This window comes from Juglans regia, chromosome 16 (assembly GCF_001411555.2).
Source record: "Juglans regia cultivar Chandler chromosome 16, Walnut 2.0, whole genome shotgun sequence".
Lineage (NCBI taxonomy): Eukaryota > Viridiplantae > Streptophyta > Magnoliopsida > Fagales > Juglandaceae > Juglans > Juglans regia.
In genome coordinates, this window is record NC_049916.1 from 14,814,383 (window position 1) to 14,842,295 (window position 27,913).

The following is a 27,913-nucleotide window of genomic DNA, read 5'->3' on the forward strand; positions in this document are numbered from 1 at the left end:
ACAAAATCAATGTATGCTTTATCTCCCTAATAGGTGGCAATCCACTAAACACACCGCTAGGAAACACGACCTCATATCCCTGCAACAAAGAGACAACAACACTAGGCAAAGATACGTCAAGTTCGTTAGTATTAAGACTCATCTTAGCATAAAAACTCACTTTTCTCTTTGTTTTTCTCCCATTTTTTTCACTCTCTCCTGTCTTTCCACTCTTTTTTTCTTTTTCACTCTCTTTTTTCCTTTCACTCTTTTTTTTCTATCACTCTCATTTTCTTCATCGTTTTCTGAACTCTCAACCTCATAATTATTTTTCAACTCATTCTTTCTTTTCCTTGAGGTCTCAGCCTCATCCTCATATTTTTTTCTCTCCCATTTTTCTATCTCTCTCATTTTTGGCCTCACTATTTCTTTTGTTCTCAATCTCACATTCACTCTTGCTTTTTAGCTCAATCTCACTTTCACTCTTGCTTTTTAGTTCAATCTCTTTTTTACTTTTTATTTTTTGATCACTCTTACTTTCACTCTTTTTTTATTTTTTAGCAACCTTACTTTTCAATTTCAATTGGTCCCCATGGACTTGTGTTGGAGTTAAAGGAGCAAGTCTGATTGTTTTGCCATCCTTCACAAAATTGCACATATTCCTTAACCCATCATGGATCGCCTTCCTATCATACTACCATGGCTTCCCCAACAAAATATGGCCAGCATGCATAGGCACTACATCACAAAGCACCATATCCTGGTATTTCCCAATTGAAAAGGAAACTAGCACTTGCTTATTTACCCTAACCTCCCCACAATCACTCAACCACTACAGCATGTATGGTCTAGGGTGTTTCAAGGTAGGTAAATTCAATTTCTCAACTAAAGTAGTGCTAGCCAAATTAATTCAACTCCTCAAATGAATGATCATACTACATGCCTTGTTATTGATGTGGCATCTAGTATGAAAAATGTTCTCACTCTGTACTCTGTATCATCCATCTTAATTTGTGTATTAAGAGCACGCCTAGTAACAAGTGAATCACCGTACTCTTATTTCTCATAGCCATTTTCAACACTAGACTCACGACGCCTCCTATCTCTCCTACCCTGTAGATTTCTAATTACCGCATCTTGATGATCCATCCTATCTCTCACTTCACCCAACACCAAGTTCAACTGCTCAAACTGTTGTTGCATGGTTTGCAATACAAATCATGAGTTATCTGCCATCCCCTTTAGTGATGAGTCACTCCTATAAGACATCTTAATGTACTGCACAAAAAGAATGTTAGTGGAAAACCTTACACACTCCCTTACATGTTTACACTCGAATAATGGCACTTCACTCCTGTTTCACTCTTAATTGGCTTTTTCCTGATAATAGTCTCACACTCTCTTGCCTTTTACCTCAATAGTTTTCCAGCTCAAGTTCTTTAAAAACTAGTTGAACTAAAATCAAGACAATACAACCTTGTATTATTCTAACCAATAATATAGATCCAAGAAACAAGAACAAGAGAAACACGAAAGGAATAAAAACTACACGTGAATCAAGAAAATTATATGAATGAAACAGTAACTATAAGGCAAGATATCAACTAGAATAATGTATGCAACCCCTTTGATGATAAGGATCAAGAAAAAATTTTGATTTTTTTTTATGGACGCTTTTTTTTTCTTTTCTTGTCTTTTCACCAACTGATTTGATCACAATCAAGAATAAGCAATTGAGAAAACCTAATAATAACTCAAAAACCACAGGATAATTGTGATATACGGTAGCCCCTAGAATAAGAGATTTCAGCAAACACAACCCTAGAATAATGAAATTTGGTAGCCCTAAGAACAGTGAAGAAATTAGGCAACCACCTCTTTTTTTTTTTTCAACCCTAGAACAATGAAGCCCTAGAATTAAATTTAAACATACAATAATTAAAAGATAGAATCAGACCTGATTGGAAACCTTGCTCTGAATACCAAATGATATGAACCCGTGGGAAGGGAATCCCTTGAGCCCACAACCAATTTGAAAACTCTCCAAGAAAGCCAAAATCAAGTCAATGGATGGAGAACCTAAACCCAATGAGAACTCGTTTCAAGAACCTAGATTATATTAAAATCTAGACCCATTGAAGAACCCATCTTAAGAACCCAGATTACAAGGAGGAACGCCACAAAGGTTGTGATTTACCTTTGATAAGTTTAAAAGTTTAATCAAGAATAAGAGGAATTAAACTCAATTCACAATGAATAAATTCAAAATTTCATAAATTTCTTAAAATGAGGCAACAAAGAGTATTTAAAGCAAAACCTAATCAAACCCTAGCCAAAATAAATCCCCATCTTCCAAAAATGTAACTTTCCAAATTTGCCCTTGGCCAAAATACAAGGTCTTCCCAAAAACCCTAGTTCATAAAAAATAAGACATATGTGGGCCAAGCATACTCAAACCCAATTATTCTAGACTAATTTCTATAACTAATAAAATAAGTCCATTTAATAAAATAAACAAGTTCAAGGCCTTCAATCACATAATCATAAAAATAATAGGCCCTAATTTATGTTGCACTCTTCCATAGCTTGTATCACGTGGATGATCACTGGATCTTCTTCTTTCAAGCTCATTTTGAATATTCAACTCTTGCTAGACTCGTCCCAAGTGGATTGCGCCAATCCTTGCATTGCTTCCTTGATATTCTTAGCTATTGATCTTGTAATTGGCCCATCTGAAACTTGCAAAGGATCTTTAAGATGGGGCCCACCTTGGTTCCCATCAGTTTTACCTCTTGTTCTTTTACTCATGTGGTTTGAGAGGGTAACTCAGCAGCACATTGTCTTGCAAGACATGCTTGGAAAGTTGAGAATGTTGAGATGTGGGAAGATGGTTTTCCAAACTTTCTTTCTCAAGCTCTTTGGTTTGATAAATGTCTGTAATCTTTTGTTTATCTTCAATGAAGGTGATTTTCTATAAAAAAAAGAAAAAGAAATAAAGGATAAAAAGAAATAAAAAAGCTAATTCTATAATGATTTGAACATGACCAATTTTGCTATAAGAACTTGGATATTATCGTTAAATTAGTAACTTCGTTTTCTTTTTTAGAGAGCACATAATCATAAATAAATGGACTAGTGTTAGGTTGATCAACTAGATTTTGGTCAATTTTTCCCAAATGGAAAATCATTTTTTAAAACACTAACACATGAGATCAACCTCATTCATCGTGGAAACTTATTGTGCAATAATATATTCAAGCATGCATAGCCAAATGTAGCACAATATATAATATAAATTAATTTTAGAGATCACACTACAGCAGAGAGGCTCTTTTGGGACGAATATTTTCATCCCAAAAGATAGCCATTTCGTCCCAAAAAACTTTTGGGATGAAAAAAAGTCACCCCAAGCTCGTTCCAACAACACTGTACCAAAAGGTATATTGGGACAAAAATCACCATTTCGTCCCAAAAAATATATTTTGGGATGAAATTGAAGGAAACCGTTCGAACGAGAATTTCTTTTGTCACGGTTGAAAATCGTTTGAACGGAAACAATTTTACGTTCGAACAGTAGTAACGTGTTTGAACGATTGCAAAATATGTTGGAACAAAAATAAATTCGTTCGAACGGTATGAATTTAGCTTTGCGTTCGAACATTAAAGGGTCAGATCGAATGGTATAGGGGTTCGAACAGTATAAGTTATGTTCGAACACTACAGAAATAAATGATGTTCAAACGTTGTGTAATCGTTCGAACTCTACGAAAATAAATTACGTTCGAACATTATGTTAGCATTCAAACGCTATGAGCGTTCGAACGTTATTTGGTCGTTCGAACGATAACTATTTCATTTAAAGTCAATAATAGAAAACCAAATAGACATTTATAATATTTGAAAAAATACATTAAAAACTGTTTAACACTCACAAAAGTTTTATAATAAGTGCGAACTAAATAAATAACCGTGAGACTGGCATTGTTCGTACATAAATATATAATCTAAAAATCTGTACGCAAAAAACCATCAGTTGCTTGGAGGCCTGTACTGTTGCATAAGCTACTGCATTTGGAGTTGCATCTGTCTTGTGAACTCTTCTTGTTGTTATTCATGTTGTTTGAGGCGCATTTCCATATCTGCATGTTTTGCCAATTGAGCCTCTAACTCATGTTGCCTTGTAGTCAATTCTTCAATTCTGGAATTCGCATTCTCTAGCGCTATAAAAGTCATAGATGCAATCCCAGAAGAAGAGAAAGAGGGAGAAGGCTTTACACAGCGACCCAAACCCCTCAAATATCCTGAACGTTGACCCAGGACTTGTGTAAAAATATCAATATCACTTGTTGAGGAATTTTGATTTAACGCAGATTCAGTACGTAGGGCAACCATTTTATCCTAGACATATATAAGATAAAGAATTAATATCGTCATAAATATTCTAATATATTTAATTAAAACAGGTTATAATACTTACATAATTCTCACGAGCATCAGATGAGTCCACTCTCCATTACGATCAGTGTACGATGCTTCATATAATTTTGTCAGATCATAATTAGTATCTGAATCTTGCAACAATAAATGTGTTAAGATATAAAGTCATTATGATTCATCCAAATAATTTACTATATTCAATAAAAAAAATAGCAATACCAATTTCTTAGAGAGGTGATAGAAAGATCTTGAGCCTGCATGATGATTAATCTTCAATTTTGATCTATTTGTTTTGTTTATAGAACTTAGCTCTTGCAAAGAAATTGAAAATATTATGAAACAAAATGACAAATAGAACAAGTAAAATAATTAAATTTAATTATGCCTGATATGATGGATCCTCAAACATGTCACAAAGTTTTTTTCACTCAGAAGGTCGGACATCCTGAAAAGGATGTTGGCATGCATCTTCCTCCTTCTCAAACATATTATAATGCTCATGACACATCGCCTTATATTTGTGGAATGCATTACCCATAAGCTCTTCCACAGTCTTATGCTCCTCTCTCCGACCAAAATTTAATTCGAAATCATCCTTAAAAAAATAGTCACAAACACATTACCATTTATAATATTCTAAATTTAAATAAATATAGAAATTTATTCTACTAAATCAATGTTTTAAACATTACCAAACAACGCTTCTTGATAAGCTCTTTAACATCTTGGGGGACTTTCTTCCATGAAGTCGTTGCCAAAGGTGCGTAAGTTCGTGTAAGAGCACCCACATGCAATGCAAGCCAAGCTGCTGGTTGTCCTTCAACCTCGGCATGTTCGTTAGGAATGTTAACCTTAATCTTACTCAGCTTACGATATTTTTCCAATGTCACCCCTCTAGTGGTGCCTCGACCTCGACCTTGGCCTTCAACTGCCCTCTATGCCGCCACCCATGGCCAACCACCACCACCATTTGTTTCATCGACATCCCTAAACCCTTCCATAGTAATCTTGGGTCTTGGTTTGTCCCTGTTCAAAAGTGAGTTTTCGAGACCCACGGCCACAGTGCATTTTGCACTGTTACATTGTTGTGCCGCCACTTCTAGCACCTCCTTGATCCTTCGAAAATTATACTATAGCGTTGTAAGTATTTTCCCAAAGAACTTTTGTGATTTAAATGTATTTTTGCACTAACTCATTTTTCTGTGAACTGGTTGGTTATGCCGGACTGAGTCCGAGGATTAAGGGGGTCGGATGGATTGGAGGATGGAGTTGTTTGTGTGATTTGGACTATGTTGTGAATTGTTGGATGTTTGATGTTGAGACGTTTCATGTACATGACATTTGCACGCATGATCATGTTTGTTAATGAAAACTGGGTTTTCTTGTAATTGCATTCATGTTCATGTGTTTATTGAAAACTGGGTTTTCATGTGAGAATGGATTTTTGAGTGCGTGTGTATTATGACCCCAAGCTGAGATGGGGCATTATCTCGGTCGAGCTCCTCTGGTCACTCGGAAGCGGAATATACTGAGTGACATCCCCTGGGTTGTCGCTGGGCGATAACGAGATCGGACGGGATCGTAATGCTCTCGTGCTGACTCAATGGCTCCTCTACTGGCGGGGGCTAGAGGATGCTTGGCCACGAACGCGCTGGGCATGGAACTGGGCATCGCTCGTTATGAAGTCACACGCACGGTCGTTACCCGTGGTGTGGCGAAGGGAGCCAGGGTGTGCGGATGGTCCCTAGAGGAGATCATAATACGTACGGTAAAATTAGTTAATGGGTCATTTTCTAGGAAACTACCGAGTTTTGGATAAATGGATATTTGGGCTATTTTCGGGGAAAATAGCGTGTGTTGGATAAAAGGACTTTGTGTGGGTCATTTTCTAGGAAAATGGCAGATAATTATTTTTGGGCCAAAATGAGATTTTGGCGTGTGTTGGAAAATATTCATTTTCAAGGAAAATGTTATTTTGAGTATAATGCATACTTCATCATATGCATGCATGTTAGTTGCATTAATGCATTTTTACTCTCGTGAGTTGTTTGGATTATACTTACCTGCAGTACCGTTTTACGGTAACACAGATTTCGATACAGATAAAGCTGTGGGTGAGCCTGAGGATTCGGCTCTGCCCGATGAGTGATTTGGGATCACTCGTATTTGTATTTGGCCTCGTATTATATTTTTTATTTTGGGATAATTGTATAACTATTTTTAAACATTTTACTTATGTAAATTTGTATTAAAAAATTCTGGTACTTAGTTGACTTACTTAAATTATCCACTGCATTGTTTACTGTACACTGTTGCATGTACACACACTTGACACTATCGTTGGGATGCGTGACTGTGTTGTCATCATTTAGGTGTCTCGATTCCCTTGTTTCCGTACATGGGGGTTGGGGGCGCCACAAATATTGTATTGATAAAATCTTTAATTGTAAATTTCAAGTTGATTAAAATGTCTTCTTCTAGGGCAGGATGTAAGCGATGCAATCCAGCTGAGACTAGTATCAGTCCAAGCAGGAAGAGGACTGTTTCACTAGAGCGACAAGTGAAGCCTTCTGACTTCCAGAGTCTTGTCTGGGAGGGTCATTCCCTGCCATCAATCTTCAGCAATCGTGGTTAGGGACCTATCTTAGATGAGCGGGAGGAATCATGGGAGATCGTCTCCTATATTGACATTGTTTCTGAGTTCTATAGAGAGCTCAGTGGTGCCAGCCTAGATGACAGAGGGGCATACAGGATCTCTGTCCGAGGAGTTTCAATTGTATTTTCACGGGATGGACTCGTTGAGCATCTCGGTATTCCTTGGCTGCCAAATGCATATCCGAACGTGGCGCCTAGAGAGTATGATTCTTCAGCTGAAGCGGAGACAGTTGGGGAGGAGGCACCAGTTTATACAGATGAGGTCGATACCCTTGCTGATCATGAGGTGAGGGATTTGGTTATTAGTTCAGATGCTCTCCCGTATGACTGGACGAAGAGCATCAAGCAAACAGATCTATCTTCTTTCTTCAATATCTTGAATTTGATAATTGTCAACAAAATTAACCCTCGGCAACACAAAACAGAGGTTGGCATTGACCGGATGAAATTTATGATATGGGTTGCTCGTGGTATTCCTATCGACCTGGTGGGATATATATTCGATAGGATTCGATCAGAGTCTCGGTACATTTCAACAGATATACTGCCACTCAGGATCATGATCACCCAATTTCTGTTATTTGCCGGTGTCATGCCTGATGTTGCTGAGCCTAAACGGGAGCTGATGGGACCGATCAACAGCACCACCCTCTCACGTAGCATGGGACACTGGACATGTTCCAGACTCGGTTGATCCTCAGAGAGATGCACAGCCAGGAGATCATGGATTATGACATCACCTTTGATCGATGCAGTGCGTATGGAGGTCCGTTCTGCTGTGTCTGAGTTTCGTACAGAGATTACTGGTACCATCTCTGAGTTACGTACGAAGCTTGATGCCATGTCTGCGACTCAGGTCACCATCAGTACTCGATTGACACAGATAGAGGAATGCTTAGCTGCAGTCGAGGAAGTGTGCAAAGAGTTGGGGTCTTAGTACTTTCTATCTTTTATTTATTTATTTTTTTTGTTTTTAGAATGGACAATATTTAGTATTTTGTAAATTCAATATTGAATTATTAATTAGTATTAGTTTATATTTTCTAAACTAATTATTGATTGATATTATTCCTATTATTTAATTGATAAATTTTTTATAGTTACTAGTTAATATAAATATAATTCTCTAAAAAAAAAACATATAATCACCGTTCGAATCATGCAAATAATGTTCGAACGGTATTGATTCATCATTCGAACGGTGAATATTGTACATTCGGATAGTGGATCAATTTTCCGCTATAATAATGTTACTTAACGCACCAAATTGCATGTTCAAACAGTGCTAATTTATCATTTGAACGGTGAAATTTTACGTTCGAACGTAAAGCAGTTTTTCACTATAATAATTATACTTAACGCGTCAAAATGTACGTTCGAACAGTGCTGATTAATCATTCGAATAGTGAAAATTGTACGTTCGAACGGTAGAACAATTTTCCACTATAATAATATTACTTAACGCGCCAAAATGTACGTTCAAACGGTGAAATTTAACCGTCCGAACGTTAACATTACATTCGAACGGTTTCATTATTAGGGTCAAAATATTTCGTCCCTAATTATCTCGTTCGAACAATTTTGTTCTTCCGTCATTCTTTTGGGATGAAATCTGAAATTCGTCCCTAAATCTCACTTTTTGGAACGTTTTTCATTCGTTCCAAAAGAATATCGTCCCAAAAAGTCTTTTTGTTGTAGTGTCAGATGCAAACTCAAATTAGAAACCTCAAATTTTCAATTTTTTATTATTATTTCTAACATATAAATTAAAATGTAAACGTGAAATGCAATGATAAAAACTCGAAGTGATGCAAGACACATGGAGAAAAAGAAAATAAAACATATAAAGCAACATAAATAATATAAATTAAAAAGACGTGCTAGGATATATATATGTATGAATATGCATGTACGTAGCGGGTTTCTAGGCATGAAATGTGACTTTCTACGAAGTAGGACATGATCATTGAACACCTTAATGGATGAGATCGTATATATATATATCAATCTTGGAAACTCAAATTTTCTTGACTCTGGGTGCATTAAATGACTATGAGATACAAGTTTTTCTAATTAGTGCATCCTTGTTAAAATCACCAATAACTATCAATCAATTTTTCAAAACCATTCATAGAATTAGTACACTTATCTCTCAAAGGCTGTTATGATTTTAGCTTCAAGTAATTTAGCCTTTTGTAACCAATCTGACAACAATAATGACAACTATGGACAAACTTTAAGAAGCTTGTCTCCTAGAAGGGTGCACTGCCTTGATCTTTGACACGCATTGGCCAACAATTTTCTTGTTTTTCTCAATTGTAGCAAGAACATCCTTTTTAAAAGCTCTTTACAACGTGTTTTAGATGAACAAAAGTTGAATTACCATGATATATCATTGCACCATATAATTTTCTTGATTTTCAAATCTTGACTGTTGGCTAATGGCCGAAAGTTGCAAACAGAAAGTTGAATTACTATGATCATTGACCATATATAGAGATTTTAGATGTAAAAAATTTTAATTACCACACCATATTTTATCAGTCTCTTGATTGCTTTTTGTTTGCATAAAATTACTATGCAGCGTCCTCGTAATGTATTTATCCAAATGTCGTCTGAGGCTGATTTCTTGAAAGCCCTGTCCGTGAAGCCTGCGATAATGAGGGTGTGACATACCGTGCTTTCCATTGGACTCCTAAGTTCAGTGAAGATGAAGAACCCTCCTTGATACTGGTCTGGATAGTGCTACCAGGTTTGCCCCCTAATTTCTACCATGAGTCTTTTCTTCATATCCTTACTGCACCTATGGGTAAATTCATCAGACGTGGTAATCCCACTCGGTTTGTTACTCGAACGAACGGAGCTCAGTTGTGTCTGGAAATGGATGCAGCTAAAGAGCCTTTGTCGTTCTTCTGGATTGGGGTCCCTGGGTTGCCGTTGAGTTGTAGACTAAAGATCATTTACGAAATGCTCCTAGCTTTCTGTTGTAAGTGCAAGGTGCAGGGCCATAACACAACTCACGTACATGTCAGAGATGATCAGTGCAGGTAAGCCTACGCATGGAGAGAAAAAATGGGTTCGAAATAAGGGCCATGTTGCTAGAGAGGAACCGAAGGAAAAGAATCATGTGATTGATGAGGATCTACCCGTCGTGGTTCAACATGAATCTGAGTCACAGCTAGAGACAGGGGGTCCATTGAAGTTTATTACTGAAATAACTTTGGAGGTGGATTCTGAAATTGCTAAGTTGCAGTATACGGAGACTACTCTGGTGAAGCTTCAACAATCTAATGCTATAGTTGTTTATGATTCTCATCCTTTCCCTAGGGTCAATGATATTGAAACAGAGATAGTGGGTGAGGCAACATGGGATTTCCAGAATGCCATAGTGGTACATGCAGAAGAAGGATCTCGAGGGTGGAAGAATTTTTTCTGGAAGGGACTTCCGTGTTGGACCCCGTGCCTGAGTTATCATCGGATGTTTTACCCTAGGAAAAAGACTATCATACCGAAGCCGAGGGTGATGTTGCTATGAAAAAATATATGAAAAAACAGTTTGAGAAGGTCAAGAGCTCTTCTCGGGTTCATACCTGAGCCATTAAATTTTCCCTATGATTGCTTCCATCTTTGTATGGAATATTAGAGGGATAAGAACCTCTGAAGGTCGGTTAAAGAAGTTGACTGGTAGTCTTATGCCTGATATTGTTTTATTAATGGATCCATCTAACATTTTTGATAAAGCTCAAGGGTTGATGAGATTTCTAAATTCTGAGAATGGTACATCGAATGAAGATGTTGGTGGGAAAGTTTGGATTTGCTGGTCTAATGTCGTGGTGGTTCAGATTGTTGGTATGAGCTCTCAGTTTATATCACTTCGTGTAAGGACCGGGAATCACTAGTTCTTGTGCAATTTCATTTATGCGAAGTGTAATCGGATTGAAAGGCAGGAGTTATGGGATGCTTTGAGCTTACACCGTCTGGGGGTTGAGCCTTGTCTTTTTAAGGTGACTTCAATATTATTCACTTTGATTCGGAAAGGCGGGAGGGTTGTCCAAGGCCTTGGGTTGCTATGGAAGAGTTTAATAGTTGGATTGATCAAGGTGGTTTGATTGAAATGAAAACTAAGGGTAGTAGATACACCTGGTGCAATGGTCAACATGGGCTATCCAGGACCTGGGCTAAGCTTGATCATGTTGTTGTTAATCGGTTGACATGTCTCCTCCATAAAATGATCTCTCTTGAACAAGGAGCTTTCATCCCGGGGTGGAGCATCTTTGAAAATATTTTCTCTCAATCAGGAAATGGTTCATTCTATTCACAAAAAATCTCATGGTGGCAATATTATCCTCTAAGTGGACATGGCCAAAGCGTATGATCGGGTTGATTGGTCTTTCTTGTTGGCGGTCCATCGTAGCTTCGGATTTTCCCCTTAGGTTTGTGATTTAATTCGGGTTTGTATTTCATCTCCTTGGTACTTTATTATGATGAATGGAACCTCTAATGGTTTTTTTCAAGGAGGTCGTGGTTTGCGTCAGGGGGATCCTCTTTCTTCCTACCTATTTATTATTCTTCAAGAGGCTCTTTCTAAACTTCTTAAGAATAGTGTCATGGAGAAAAGTTTTGGTCAATTTTCTCAAGCCAGAGGTCCGATTCAAATCTCTCATCTTATGTATGCTGATGATGTGGTGATTTTTACAAATGGTAGGACAAGATCAATCCAGGAGCTTTTATCTGTCTTTGATAAATATGAGACTTGGTTAGGATAGATGATCAATAAGGAAAAGACGGCTATGATCTTTTCTCAAAAAACTCCTCTGGGTTGCAAGAGAGCTCTTAAGCATATGACTGGATACTTGGAGGGTTTTTTTCCTTTCAAATAGTTAGAGGTGCCTATTATTTTAGGGAGACTTAAGCAAGTTAATCTGGAGGAGATGGTTAACAAAGTCCGTCATAAAATCAATGGTTGGAAGATGAAGCTTCTCTCTTCGGGAGGTCGTCTAATTCTCCTTAGGCATGTGCTTTCTAGCATGGCTTTGCATTTGTTTGCTGTTTTACAGGTCCCTCAATTTATCATCAAAGAGTTACATCGCTTGATGAGTACTTTCTTTTGGGGCGAGGCTAATGGGAGAGGAGGTAAGAAAAAATGGGTGGCTTGGTCGCACATGTGTAAACCTATGGAACAAGGTGGATTGGGTTTGCGAAACCTAGATGATATGCAAAAGGCCCTCCACATGAGGTTCGATTGAAACTTAATCCAAGGTAATTCTTTATGGGCTCCTTTTTTCAAAGATAAATACGTGGGTTCTAAACCATGGTTTCTTATGGATAAGAATAAGGGTACGAGATTGGGGAAGTTGACTGTTAAATGTATTCCATTGGTTCTTGAGAACTCTAAGTGGCATATCAAGGAAGGCAACCTTTTCTTTTGGTATGACAAATAGAGGGATCGAGGTCCTTTATTTACTGATCTTCCAATTGTGGGTAGCCCTCGGCTTAAAGTCATGGATTGTAAAATGTTTAATTCTTGGGATGTGGATCTGCTGGTTAGTTTGGTGGGGCACGAAAATGTTGATGATATTCTTGAATCATTAGTAGTTTGCAAGGGAGGTTTGGATGTGTTGATATGGACGAAGCATGATAGTGGTTTTTTTCTACTAAAATTAGCTTGGGATTGCATCCGTATAAGGGTTCCACTATGGATTGTCATTCTTGGATGTGGCATAATCTACTTCCTTTGAAGGTTTTAGTTTCTGTGGAAGGCTTGGAACAATGCTTTTAGTGTTGATGATCACCTCCGTCGAGTGGGTGTGTCGATTGTTTCTAGGTGTGATTGTTGTGATGAGGGGAGTTATGAGGATCAAAATCATGTTTTGTTTGAAGGTGAATTTGCTGCTCGAGTCTAGCGCTATTACGGTGCTATTTTTGGGCTACCACTCGGGGATACTTGGAAAGAGACGGTAACTACGTGGTTTCACCGTGCGTCTTCCTCTTCTCAGGTTGGGATAATAGTGGGGCTTCTTCCTTCTTTTCTTTCTTGGCATCTTTGGCATCACAGATGTGTAGCTTGCATGGAAGGTCGTCTAGAGCCCTTCTGTGTGGTTTGGCAATCCATTCATCATTGGATTCGTTCAATCTGCCATGACACCCACAAGGTTACTAAATGTTCAAGGCAAGATACTCAGATTTTACACTCTTTGCTTATTCCATCTTTAGTTCCATCAAGGTGGTGTCCTAAATTGGTGGCTTGGCCAAAAGCTTCTCAAGGATGGTTTAAGTTAAATACAGGTGGTAGCAGTTTTGGGAATCTTGGGCCGTCTGGGGTGGGTGGTATTATCATAGATGCTCAAGATAATTTAGTTCATGCTTTTTCTTTTCCTCTAGGAGTTGGTTTGAATCATCGAACGGAGTTATTAGCTCTTCTGTATGGTCTTAAAGCTTGTAAAACTTTGAGGATTGGTTTTGTGGAAATTCAACTTGACTCTCAAGTGGTGGTGTCGTGGTGGAAGTAACGGAGATGTGGGGTTTGGTATTTGGAAGATGTTTTGGGGGAGATTATTGACCTCATGGATTCACTAGTTTGTTTTGTTTTGGTATTTGGAAGATGTTTTTATTGCTTATGGTTTTTGTGGTTTGGTTTTGTATTGTTTTATTTCTTGCGTGGGCTAACTTTGTTTTGTAGGTTGTTTTTGTTTCTTATGCTTTTGCTGTAGTTTTTTCTTTTGGTTTTTCTGGACTAGATTGTATTGAGGTTTTATGGTTTTATGGCTTTAGTATTTTGATGCCTGGGTTTGGATATTATTGAATTATTTGTAACCCCCAGGTGTCCAGTTTGTAACCACGGTTTTCCTATGCCACAAGTGAGAGCAATCAATAAACTAGGGCAATTGGCATCACATAATTCCTACAAAAAAAAAATTCCTAAACAATAAAAGTATGAACACAACATCATTAAGGGGGTTTTGAATAGGGCAATTGGCATCACATAGCTGATTTCAATTCACTTTCAATTAAAGTAGGAGAGCATTAAGATTCATATTATTGAAAAATGATAAACACACATAACTTTTCACAACATTTAATAATTCTCATCACTAAGATTAGTGGCAAGGAACTCTCTTGTTTAGAGAGAGCTTTCCCACTTATGTTTGATTGAAGCCATCAAATTTCTCTATGGGTGCTTTTTGTCTCCAATAATACATTTTGGTTATGCATTTTTCTTTTTTAATAGTATAATGCACCCGACAAACATCTCTAGGTACTTGAATTGAAGCTACAAGGACTGGATCAGCTATGCCTTTCGAGCCTTACATTCAGCAATCTTGTTTGAAGCTCCATGGACTACATTCAGAATATTCTTCCTTTTTCATTCATTCAAATTTATATTAATCCTTAATGAGCATGTAAATTTATATATTTTCAAAATAGATAACAATCATAGTTATACTAAGATTGGTTCCAGTACTATAAATATTTTTTCTGAACAAGTGGTGTGTTCCAAATTATTCCTTGATGCATCTTTTCTTTGTCATTACGAAGAATTATAAAAATGTCTAGTTTTCAATCAAATAATGATATATGACATTTTCTCCTGCGAGATTAGAGGATCTAGCATGACCTATACACGTGTAGTGCCAAGGGCAAGAAATAGTATTCAATGTGGCTATTGTAGCAGAACAATTAGAGGTAACGAAGTCACTAGGTTGAAGTATCATCTAGTTGGGAATCAGGGGATAGTTAATTCAGTCATGCCACACCCACCAATAGTGTAGCCCGACAAATTCTCCCGAAAAGTCTATTTGGCCTTTTTTTCCTTCATTTCTTTATACCCTTAAACATTTTAAAAAGAAAATTCACAACATCATTGAAAAAACACTTCTTAAACAACACGTAGTTTTAAGAAAAATATGTTAGGACCCATCATCGAGACCCTTTATCTGGACATATAGCATTTTCCTACTTAATTATAGAGAAATATTTAATATATATATATATATATATATAATTAGCAGTTAAAGAATATATATAATGGAAATCAATAATTAATTTAGAAAATAAAAAGATAATTCATAATTAAATTAATTTTACAAAATTCAAAATATTGTTCATACAAAACACCAAAAAAAAAAAAAATGCAAATAAAAGATACACACTACTACAGCCCAAATCTCTTACCAACTCCTCGACTCCAGCTTGTCGTGTCTCTGACTATGTTAGCTGAGTATTGATCATCACCTGAGTTGCAGAGATGCTAACAATCTCTGTATGTAAGTCAGAGATGGTACTTCAATCTTCGTACGCACTGGATCAATCACCCCTGATGTCTTTCCGCGGATCTCTACACGTACTATATCTGCAATTTCCTCACGAATAGAAGTCCATGATGCCTCCTGGGTAGATGTCTCACCGTCTGATACGCCATGATCTCTCTAGTGTGCATCTCCCTAGTCTCAACCGGCTCTGTAATGGGAGCACGAAGACAAAATGTCAAATGTCCCGTGCTACGTGACAAGGTTGAAGCATTGATCAGTCTAATCGGATCCCGAATATGCTCGAGAATATCTAGCAAGACCCCCACAACTATATAATATTTTCAATATATTACTATATGATATGATATAGTGATTTGATATATACTATATATGATACTATATATATATATAGAGTGTGATATATATATATATATATATTATGATATTGATAATAGCTTAATTGTGCATAATTTTCTTATTTTAAATAAAGCATTATCACAACTACATAGGGTTAATAATTATATTTTTTTATTAATTTTGAAATATATTATTTTCCTCACTTGACTTTAAATTTTATCCTTTTTTTTTTAAAGAAAGATGCTTTATTAGTCAATCAACCATTACAAAGCTTCCTTTAAAAAAATAGACTTAATACAATTAGGAATCATTTCCACATCTAACACAACATCCCTGTGATGAATAACATCTTGAGCAAGGTAGTGTGTAGCTTAATTCTTTTTTTTTTTAAGAGAAGAGTCAGGGCCACATGTCCTAGTAGCCCCTATCCGAAGTTTATTGATAAAGCCCTTGCTTATGGCGAAGGAATATCGTGGTAATAAGCAGAATACATGGGATTTATATATAAGCATAAAAACCATCCCAAGCATCAAAACCAACAAAATCAATAAAGAAGCAATATAATAACCAAATAAATCTAAACAAGCCTATAAACATATCCAAATAAACATAAAACAAATTATTTGCAAATAGAAGGACGCCCCAACAAGTCAATCCGAACAATGCCTTTTAAAATCCGAGGAAAACTTTGATGACTAGCATAAATTGCATTTCTTCCCATTTCCCTTTATCTTGCTAAAAATTATGCCTCATAGTTTACTTTAAAGTATTGATGTGACACCATGAAATTCATTCCCTCCAACTCCTTGCATGCTCTTCCCAAAATTTCGAAAGATACCATAGAGTGCACCTTCCCTTTCGAATCCAATCGACAACTATTTGTGAGTCACTCTCAATGATAACATTAACAACTTGAAGCCATTTACACCAATGAATACCCTCCAAAATAGCCTTTAACTCTGCCCCATTGTTTGCACCATAACTACAATCAGTTGAGAAAGCACCTTGAACCATGTCGTTACTATCTTGAATGATACCACCACCTCCCGAATTTCCGGGATAGGCATTGCAGTGATTATATGCACTCTTCACAGAAAATTGGCCATTGTTGGTATAAAACCAAACCAATTTATCATCTCCACCTCCTGAACTGATGGGGACTTTAAGAATCTGTCGAACTTCCTAAGGAGTGAAAGATTGATGCAGTAGCTATTCATTCCACCTTTTTAGATCTTCATCTATCAAGATTGCCACTTTTGCTTCCTCTCCAAGAGTAAAATCAGAAGATGTAATACTATGGCTAAAAGGTGTCAGTAGCCACCTATCTTTCCTGATCCTCACCTTCCTACCATTGCCAATTCTTCAGTATAATCCTTCTTCTAGCAACTTTGTCCCTGCCTTGATACTTCTCCACACATAGGAGGGTCTTGATCCTAGTCTTGCCATTAAGAAGTCGTCCTGAGGAAAGTACTTTGCTTTAAACATCTTTGTAGGTAAAGAGTCAGGTTGAGTAAAAATTCGAAAAGCATTGCTAAGTTAAACCTTTTAAAGTCCCTAAATCCAAGGTCTCCATAGTCTTTTGCTGCACCTAACTAACTCCATTTCACCCAATGAATCTTAGAGTGATCCTTATTATAGCCCCACCAGAATTTCTTGAGCATACTGTTCAACTTCTGTATAATAGACTGAGGCAGCAAACAAATAACCATTGAATAGGTGGCAATTGCTTGAAGAGCTGCTTTCATAAGAATCTCCTTGCCACTTGCTGAAAGTGCTTTAGTTTTCTAGTTTGAAATTCTTCTCCAAATTCTGTCCAAAAGGGAATGAAATGCAGCAGCTTTTGATCTACCAACAATAGTAGGGAGTCCCAAGTATTTCTCAAAAGGCCCCGAGCTAGGACTTAACTCTAGCAATTTGCAAAATGTTTCTCTTAACATCAGCTGGGGTGTTTCTGCAAAAGAATACGGAAGTTTTCTCTTTATTAAGCATCTGTTCCGAGGCTCTCTCATAGATTTTAAATTTTATCTTGATTAGGAATTGAAGTGGGAAAAAATTTTATTTTAAAACTAATATGAAGTCTAGGTGTACTGCTAACGGAGTCTTTGAATGCAAAAGGAGTAGGAAAGAAAAAAAAGAAGTGAAAGAAGCAAAAAGTGAAAAAGTGACGTCAACTAGTGAAAGAAAGAAAAGATAAAAAAAACTAAACAAAGGGCACCAGCAGCATCACACGGAAAAGGAACTTGGAGGCTGGGAGTTTATAAATAGAACGAGACAAGGGCTCCTTGGAGGGCGAGAGAAGAAAAAAACTGGAGTTTCAACCTTTAGTTTTACAGCTATGTTTACGTTTTACAGTACTGTAATTTTTATTTTCTTTAGCTTCTTTTAAATAAGGTTTTCACGAGCATATATAGCTAAATTTTTAACTAGGGTTAAGGATGAAACCTCATTAAAGATTAGTAATAATATTTATGAGATTCATTTTTTTCTTAGTTATTTATGTGTTCAACAATATATTGTTCTTCCTTCATGTTTTTCTCATAATCTAGAATAATCTTAATCAATTGAGAGCCTAATTTATAATTTTATCAATAATAAAATCTTATATATTGTGTGATTTGTTTTAACAGATACAATTAAGTGATGATTTGATTTTATATCTTTGAGCGAATGAGAACATACTTTAGATATTTAAAAAAAAAAGGATTTTAACGATACTATTTTTCATGATAACAAGATTGATTTCTATATTATTATGTAGATGTTTGGGAAGAATCAATTTTTCAAAATATATTATTATGAATTAATGAGGTGAATTCTAAAACCTTAGTTCATTCTCCTTTAAAAATTTATTCGTTGTCTAGATTAGTTTGCCTCTTTAGAATTTATTTTAGTTCTTTTTATTGTGATCGGTTTATTAAATTAATTATTTTTTGCTTTGATTAATCCATTGTTTAGTTTTTATTTATTGATTAATTTTATCTTATAACTCATCTTCCTGAACTAGATTAGAAATTATTTAGTTTATATTTGATTAGTTTCCTATGTTTTTACAAGTCCCTGTGAATTTGACATCGTTCTTGCTAAAACTATACTTCGTTACGATTCGTGCACTTGCGAGTATAATTAAAATTTCATAACAGATTTTTGGTGCCGTTGTTGGTGACTTGGTTAGGAGAACACATTGAATATTGACTAAATTCATTCTTCTGCTACTTGTCGTTAGTTTTTTTATATAAAATAAAAAATAAAAAAAATTGCAATATTGTGTGGTGTATGAAAACGTGGATACGTGATCAAACACATCGTCTTATTTGTCTAGATTCTGATTCCTTGTATACAATGTGGGAAAACTTTGAGGATACAAAAACTCTTAGGGAGTTGATTTCACTCATTACCACACATCGTCTTATAGTGTTACCTGCAACTGCTGCAGCAAACTTTGAATTGAAACCCCAAACAATTCAATTACTTCCCAGTTTTCATTGTTTTGAGAGAGAAGATCCTTACATGCATTAAAAGATTTTCTTGAGATTTGTGCTACCTTTAGGTTCTAGAACTTCATTAATGACTCAGTTCACCTATGCTTATTTCTTTTTTCTTTGAAGGATAAGGCAAAGGCTTGGATTAACTCTCTGCCTTCTAGATCTATAACCTCTTGGGATATTCTTGTCACAAAATTTCTCTCTAAATTTTCTCCAATATCCAAAACCAATGCCTTGAGGAGAGAGATTGCTTATTTTTATCAAGAAGAAAATGAAAAATTTTGCGAGAGTTGGGAGAGATTTAAGGACTTGATTCTAAAGTGTCCCCACCATGGTTTTGTGACATAGACACTAGTACAATATTTTTATAATGGTTTAACTCAGATAAACCGTAACATGATTGAGTCAATAAATGGTGGTGGAGTTCTAAGTTTAAAGGATGACGAGGCATATAAGTTTCTTGAAAACTTATTAGAGAGCTCCCAACAATGGGACTTTTCTACTCGTAGAGAGAGATCATCCGAGACAATCATGAAAGAAAGTTGATATGAACTAAGTGAGGATCATGATAATAAGGTCAAGTTAGAGAATCTCACTCGTAAGGTAGAAGCTTTAACTCTAAGTACAACCATGAATTCTGTCAATCAAGTCCAAGATGAACTATGTTCTATCTGCTCTAGTTCCATGCATACAACACAAACATGTCCTTCCTCATAGGCTTATTCATAGTGCTATGCTGAGCAAGCAAATGCGTTAAATAATTTTGGGAAGCCATTTGCTAGTCATTTTCTAGATACATTCAAGCCTAATTGGCGGAGTCATCCTAACTTTTCCTGGAAGCGAAAGCAACCTCCCATGAATTTAGGTAGACCACAGATGCAACATCAAAGTCAATTTTGTCCACCTAATCTATTTATCGTCATGTTCCTCAATCAACTCCTCCACTTGTGGCACCACTACGATAGCAATCATCCTTAGAGGAGTCTCTTAGCGCATTCATACAATCCACTAATCAGGCCATTCAAGAATGAAAAATTCAATTCAAATGAATACATACGGAAATTTAAAATTAGAGAGTCATGTTGGCTAGTTAGCAACCCATGTTGGTGAGAGTGAGAGAGGAAAATTTCCAAGTCAACCAATACTCAATCCGGAAGCTCAGGATGCCCTTAATAATGCATCAACTTCTACTTAGGGACATGAGCATGTTCACTCCATTATACCCTTAGGTCAGGTAGACAAGTTGATAATCAAGTTAAGTGCTAGAAATTGATGAGTTGGATTCTACAGAGAAAAAGAATGCTGACTCAACGTCCATCAAAGTTCATGATTCTAGTCCTTCTGAACCTATTAAGAAATTTGTTCCTAAAGTCCCATTTCCTTAGAGGTTAGGAAATAACTCAGAAAAATACTAAACATGAGGATATTTTAGAGGTATTCAAGTAATACAAATTAATACATTCCATGATGCAATTCAGCAAGTACCTATTTATGCAAAATAATATAATTATAAAACCGTAAATATTTTCCATTAAACCACCTTTTAGACTAATTTAAAATGAGTCAGAGTCCACTTAAAAATAACAAAAAGTTTTTCTACAATTAATTTAATATAATTAGAGTTTTTAGACACAGGCCAATTGATAGTAAAATCAAGTCTACTGAAATATTCATAAAAACATTGGGTAGTTTTATGGCTAGAAGGGCAAGACAGTAATATCCTAGACTACACTTCCTACTACGTAACTTTATGTAAAGAGTAAAACAACTTGTTAGCTTGCATGGAAGTATGTACATTAGCAATCAACTACGATAGCTTGTCCACCTAATCTATTTATCGTCATGTTCCTCAATCAACTCCTCCACTTGTGGCACCACTACGATAGCAATCATCCTTAGAGGAGTCTCTTAGCTCATTCATACAATCCACTAATCAGGCCATTCAAGAATGAAAAATTCAATTCAAATGAATACACACGGAAATTTAAAATTAGAGAGTCATGTTGGCTAGTTAGCAACCCATGTTGGTGAGAGTGAGAGAGGAAAATTTCCAAGTCAACCTATACTCAATCCGGAAGCTCAGGATGCCCTTAATAATGCATCAACTTCTACTTAGGGACATGAGCATGTTCACTCCATTATACCCTTAGGTCAGGTAGACAAGTTGATAATCAAGTTAAGTGCTAGAAATTGATGAGTTGGATTCTTCAGAGAAAAAGAATGCTGACTCAACGTCCATCAAAGTTCATGATTCTAGTCCTTCTGAACCTATTAAGAAATTTGTTCCTAAAGTCCCATTTCCTTAGAGGTTAGGAAATAACTCAGAAAAATACTAAACGTGAGGATATTTTAGAGGTATTCAAGTAATACAAATTAATACATTCCATGATGCAATTCAGCAAGTACCTATTTATGCAAAATAATATAATTATAAAACCGTAAATATTTTCTATTAAACCACCTTTTAGACTAATTTAAAATGAGTCAGAGTCCACTTAAAAATAACAAAAAGTTTTTCTACAATTAATTTAATATAATTAGAGTTTTTAGACACAGGCCAATTGATAGTAAAATCAAGTCTACTGAAATATTCATAAAAACATTGGGTAGTTTTATGGCTAGAAGGGCAAGACAGTAATATCCTAGACTACACTTCCTACTACGTAACTTTATGTAAAGAGTAAAACAACTTGTTAGCTTGCATGGAAGTATGTACATTAGCAATCAACTACGATAGCTTGTCCACCTAATCTATTTATCGTCGTGTTCCTCAATCAACTCCTCCACTTGTGGCACCACTACGATAGCAATCATCCTTAGAGGAGTCTCTTAGCTCATTCATACAATCCACTAATCAGGCCATTCAAGAATGAAAAATTCAATTCAAATGAATACACACGGAAATTTAAAATTAGAGAGTCATGTTGGCTAGTTAGCAACCCATGTTGGTGAGAGTGAGAGAGGAAAATTTCCAAGTCAACCTATACTCAATCCGGAAGCTCAGGATGCCCTTAATAATGCATCAACTTCTACTTAGGGACATGAGCATGTTCACTCCATTATACCCTTAGGTCAGGTAGACAAGTTGATAATCAAGTTAAGTGCTAGAAATTGATGAGTTGGATTCTTCAGAGAAAAAGAATGCTAACTCAACGTCCATCAAAGTTCATGATTCTAGTCCTTCTGAACCTATTAAGAAATTTGTTCCTAAAGTCCCATTTCCTTAGAGGTTAGGAAATAACTCAGAAAAATACTAAACGTGAGGATATTTTAGAGGTATTCAAGTAATACAAATTAATACATTCCATGATGCAATTCAGCAAGTACCTATTTATGCAAAATAATATAATTATAAAACCGTAAATATTTTCTATTAAACCACCTTTTATACTAATTTAAAATGAGTCAGAGTCCACTTAAAAATAACAAAAATTTTTTCTACAATTAATTTAATATAATTAGAGTTTTTAGACACAGGCCAATTGATAGTAAAATCAAGTCTACTGAAATATTCATAAAAACATTGGGTAGTTTTATGGCTAGAAGGGCAAGACAGTAATATCCTAGACTACACTTCCTACTACGTAACTTTATGTAAAGAGTAAAACAACTTGTTAGCTTGCATGGAAGTATGTACATTAGACCCAAGGTACTCGAACGACGGAGGCTCATCGTGAGAGAAGGGGTCGCGGCGGAGCTAGAGTGGCAGGCAGCTATCTTGATTGTGGATCACTGAGATAGAGTGAGAGAGAGAGAAAGAGAGAGAGAGAGTGATTAGATAGGGAACTAAGAAAGAGAGAAAGGGACGAGAGGGGAAGCAACAAGAGGTTGTGGCACACATTGTGAGCTTACCGAGAGGGAGAGCAGTGGTTTGGGGTGGCATGAGGTGCCTGGCAGCACTCTTAGTGTAGGTGGCGACGTCGAGGTGGGGGCTTGCGATGTTTCTCATGATGGGGAATACTTCCCCTGTTTCGGCCTGTAAAAATAGAGCCCTTCACGTCCAAAGCTTATTGGTGGCTAGGCACGAAGGTGTAGTGTAGCGTTGTGGCGGCTGTTGATGTTGCACAGTGACTTTATGGCTCAGGAAAGTGGCGACCCCAGTGTAGTACCTGTGCTCATTAGAGAGAACTTGGAGGCACTAGTTGTGAAATCGTGCTTCTCCTTCGCATGACCTCGGCTGGGCTGTAGCAGTAGTGTAACGCCCTAGTCCCGCAAGGATCGAAGAGTTATTCCCTATAACTTAAAAACTTACAATTCATCAATATATTTATAGACTTCAAAATATAAAATTATTAGAATACTACAAAATCTCTTAATAAAATCCGCCACTTCTCAGAAATCTTTTATGAGTAATCCACTATGCTTAAATAATCATCTCACCAATGCTCCATAATCCTGATCCTTAGCTGGACTATTCAAAATCATCTAAAAAATATATGGAGATAAGGGGTGAGTTATCAACAACTCAGTAAGCAGAGGACATATACTAATGTGTAAATATGAGCATTTTTACAGAGTTCAGAATGCAGAAACAAAACATTTCAATATCAATATGCAAATCCCAACAATACATATTATCAGAAAATCAGAGCGACTTTTCAAACATTTCATATTCATAAAACCAATTTTTCATATTCAAAGACTCCTTTGGCACAACATGATTGAACATCTTCATCTTATCAGAACATCATATCAGAACAGAGATAATGTTTAACCCCCGTGGTAGGGTTGTGCATCCTGTGGAAAGCCAGGCAGAACATAAGTCACCAAGAATATCAAAGTGATTGCACTCAAAACCGAAATCCACTATTATATCCCGTGGTATGGCCAGAGGTCACTATTATATCTCGTGACAAGGCCGGAGGTCACTATCATATCCCGTGACAGGGCCATAGGTCACTATTGTATCCCGTGATAGGGCCAGAGGTCACTATTGTATCCCATGACAGGGCCAGAGATAATTATTATATCCCGTGACAGGTCCACATATCAAAGTAAAACAAAATCAGAATCACCATATCAGAATTAGCATCAGAATCAGAGTCAGAACAGAGTTAGAAAGTCATGCCAAAGGTTTTTCAAGTGCCACATCTTATCAACACAGAGTACTGAACAAAATCAGATCACAAAAACATAAATTATACACAAAATTTCATATTCGCTATCTTTTTTCAAAGTTCAGAAGCAAAATATAAAAAATAAACTCATGTCTACACCAGTCATGATAGAAAATGTTTTCTTCTTAAACATAATCTCATGAATAATGTAGAACAAATAACTTAGGTAGTTCACATTTCTTTTCATAACCAAATATATATATTTTCCAAAAGAGTCAACTTTAGCTCATTTTATTTTAATGCAAAGTCTAGTATAAGAACCCCGCTTACCCGGACTTCTTAGCTTTTTCAGAATTTTTCTCAAAATGTCGAACAATAATTAATTGTCACCTATAAAATAATCATGTAATTCTCGTAAATTTCCAATGAATCACACATTTCGATATTTAATTCTAAAATAACCTATTTTAATCCTCCAATACCTAAAAAATCCTCATAACCTTAAAATACCATCATTTTCTAAGACCATCAATATCCACTTAATCGAATTCATACTGAAGAAAAAAATTTATCGAAAATACCAACAATATTTTATAAATAAAACTCAATAAAAATTATTTTATAAATACCAACAATATTTTATAAATAAAAAGAATACATTGGTTACTAAAATTTCCATAGAATATGTCATGAAAAACTCATCTCTTAAGAAAAATAGGTTTACTTCCTTTAACTAACAATATTATCAAAATACGATATAATATTTATTGAAACTTAAAGCAAAATCCCATTTAAATATATACCCAAAAAAAAAACTTCTTAGCCGAAAACATTAAGTTAAAACTACCCTCCATATGTGTCTATATATATATATATATATATTAGCTTAAAACTAGTAAGTGCCCAAGTTAAAACTTTACTTATATATATACGTACATATTTATATATATATATATATATATAAACTCCTTATGAAGAAAACTAGTGATGAACATACACATGAATATTAGAAAAAAATAGCTGCATAAGGTGAGGAGATGAAGATGGCTGTCCCGGCAGCATTGAACTTGTGGGAAGGAGTTGTGCAAAGAGCTGGGAGATGGACAGTGGCAACGTCAGCGGCTGGGTGGTAAAGACGATCTCATGGTGGCCGAAACAAACTACTTTGTTTTTGGGAGATAAAATAAAGGATTTTGACTTGGTGTAAGCGGTGGGTTGCTGTTTCCAGTGGAGATGGGTTGCTATTTCCCGTGGTTGTGGCATGCTGTTCTGGTGGTTGGTCTTGGCAGATGCTTACCAGGGGTGGATGAACTGAACGACAACTATGTGGAGGTGCTAGGGTGGCGCGACAATGCATGGTGCGGGTTTCGTGTAAGCACGATTTGCGTAGATCTCATATGGGGGTAGCATGAATTCTGGTCGGTGCACGGTGGAGATGGGTTGGTTGATCAGATGAGGGGGTACACTGGTGGTGGCAGTATGGACGACGAAGGGCTAGCTTACGTGGGGTGACTCTCGGTATGGGAGCGCTTGAAACCGAGGGGATGGAGGACCAGGCTGGGCTGTTTGCAAAGAGGAGTTGCTACGTGTGGAATGACTGTGCTAGCATGTAATAGGAGGCAGCAACAGCATGGAGGTTGGGGAAAGAAAAGTGTAAGCGGCAACCCTAGTTTATCAAATTGGTGAACTGCTAAACATGAGTATATATAGGCAAAACTATTACACAACTGTTGCCGTGAATGTTGCGGAAAATAGGGACATTCATGCCATTGAGAAATGGACGAGTAAAATGCACTAGATAAAGCCATGCACGACGAGAAAATTGTGGGGCTAAGCAATGAACTGTGAAGTTGCCGTGTGAATAAATAGATATTTGAAACAAAAAAAAAAAAAAAGGAGAATATAGAGGCATACGTGCATGAGATGATAAGTGCTTAAATTTATTAAAAAATAGGTGGTACAAAAACCCTAGAGAAAAGAGGAAGACGTGCGCGGAGTGGATAAAAAAAATAAATAAAAAATTGAGCTTGATTGGGTCCGGGTGTTACAAGTAGTGGGACCGCCCCACGGTGGTGCAGCGGCTTAACTATGGAGGAGCTATCGTGCATGGTGGTTTAGGGGGTTGGCAATGTAAAAGGTGGGTTCTTTACAGCTGTGTGAACATGGAGGCTAGAGTCGTGGCTAGGTCGATGGTAGATTTGTCGTTATCGTTGCAGTGTGAAGCTTGTTGTGGTGCCTGGTTGGAGCGAGTACGTGTGGTAAGAACGGCTTATGGTGGCTCCGCTGTGGGTTAAGGTTGGGCTACAGTGCTGACACAATGAATAGCTAGGGAGTGGTGATTTACGGTTGAGGAAACAAAGGGGGCTTATAGGTTGTGATCTGCTATGCGTGGGGGGGTTATTTTGTAGTGTTTGGCCTGAAGGTGGGACTATCTGAGCTTTCGTGCTTGGGATTCCATGGAGGCTGGGGCTTGTTGAAGTTAAAGTAGGGCTACTGTAAACCTAGGGCTTGAAGGAGGCGATGAGTGCGTGAAGGAGGGACGTACATATTTATATATACCTATTTATATCTTTAAAGCTCGAAACCCCAAAGAAAGAGGTGACGTACATGCTTGGGAGCCCCAGAGTTGTGCGTGGTGGGGGGTAAAACAAATAACTGAACGTTAGTTGGTTCCCACGGGATTGGACTTCTGGGCGTACATGGTTCAGGCTTTTTCCCTGAGTTATGGGCCCCGACTCAACCTCTAAAAAAATAATCCAACTTGTCCAAAAATTTTCTCAGCCCATAAAAATATTTTTAACCTAATTATCAAACCTAAAGAAAAATCTTATTCAGCCAAAACAAAGATTTTAGGCTCGTAGTCTATTCCAAAAATAAAAAATAAAAAAATACTCAAACACTCAATTGGGCTTTTCATACGCATAAGCCCAAAAATATTTAAAAAGCAGACTCGGGCTGGACCTTGGTGTTACACACGTCCTCCTTTTTACTCTTGTATTTGTCTAGCAAAATCCACAAAATGTGTATCGGGTTCACCAATTTGCAGGTCAAGAAGAACTTTCTTTCAACTCTCTTGTAAGAGTGAGCAATGGCATAGAGCATGGATCGTGTTTTCTATAGATTTAGAGCAGAGCTGACATAGATCATCAATCACTACTTTCCTCTTCTTCAGAATTGATAAAGTGGGTAACCCCTCCATACATGCCCTCGAAACAAAAACATTCACCTTGTTGGGGATGCTTAGTTTCCAGATCACTAGCATTTGAAGATTCAACTTGTCCACTACTTTTCTGCATATTACTGAATAACCTATAAGCATTTTTAATACTAAAATTTTCACTTCTCTGCTTAATCCAAGTTAGAAATTTTTCATGAAACTCAGTACTCAGAACCATCTTCAGCACGTCATCTGTTGCTACTGGTGGAAGTACACTTGGAACTTTTGAAACATTCCACCATCTGCTATTTGGATCAATTAGTGCCTCAACTTTTGCCCCATACTCTCGGATCTCTCCCTTACCCACATGCATTTTAAGATCTTTAAAACCAAGAATCCAATTGTCATTCCAGATATCAATATTTTTGCCATTACCTACCCTCCATCTACAAGCTTGTGCCAATTTATCCTTAACAAACCAGATGCCCTTCCATGCATAAGAACAATTATGACCCAACTTCGAGTCCAAAACTTGTTCTG

General features: G+C 36.7%; 1 non-coding gene across 1 annotated transcript; it reads right to left on the reverse strand.

Moving 5' to 3' along the window:
- Nucleotides 1-19,388: 19,388 nt before the first annotated feature.
- LOC118344947 lies at nt 19,389-19,497 on the reverse strand. The gene has a single exon (XR_004798674.1). It is a non-coding gene; the product is annotated as a small nucleolar RNA R71 (small nucleolar RNA).
- Nucleotides 19,498-27,913: the final 8,416 nt, after the last annotated feature.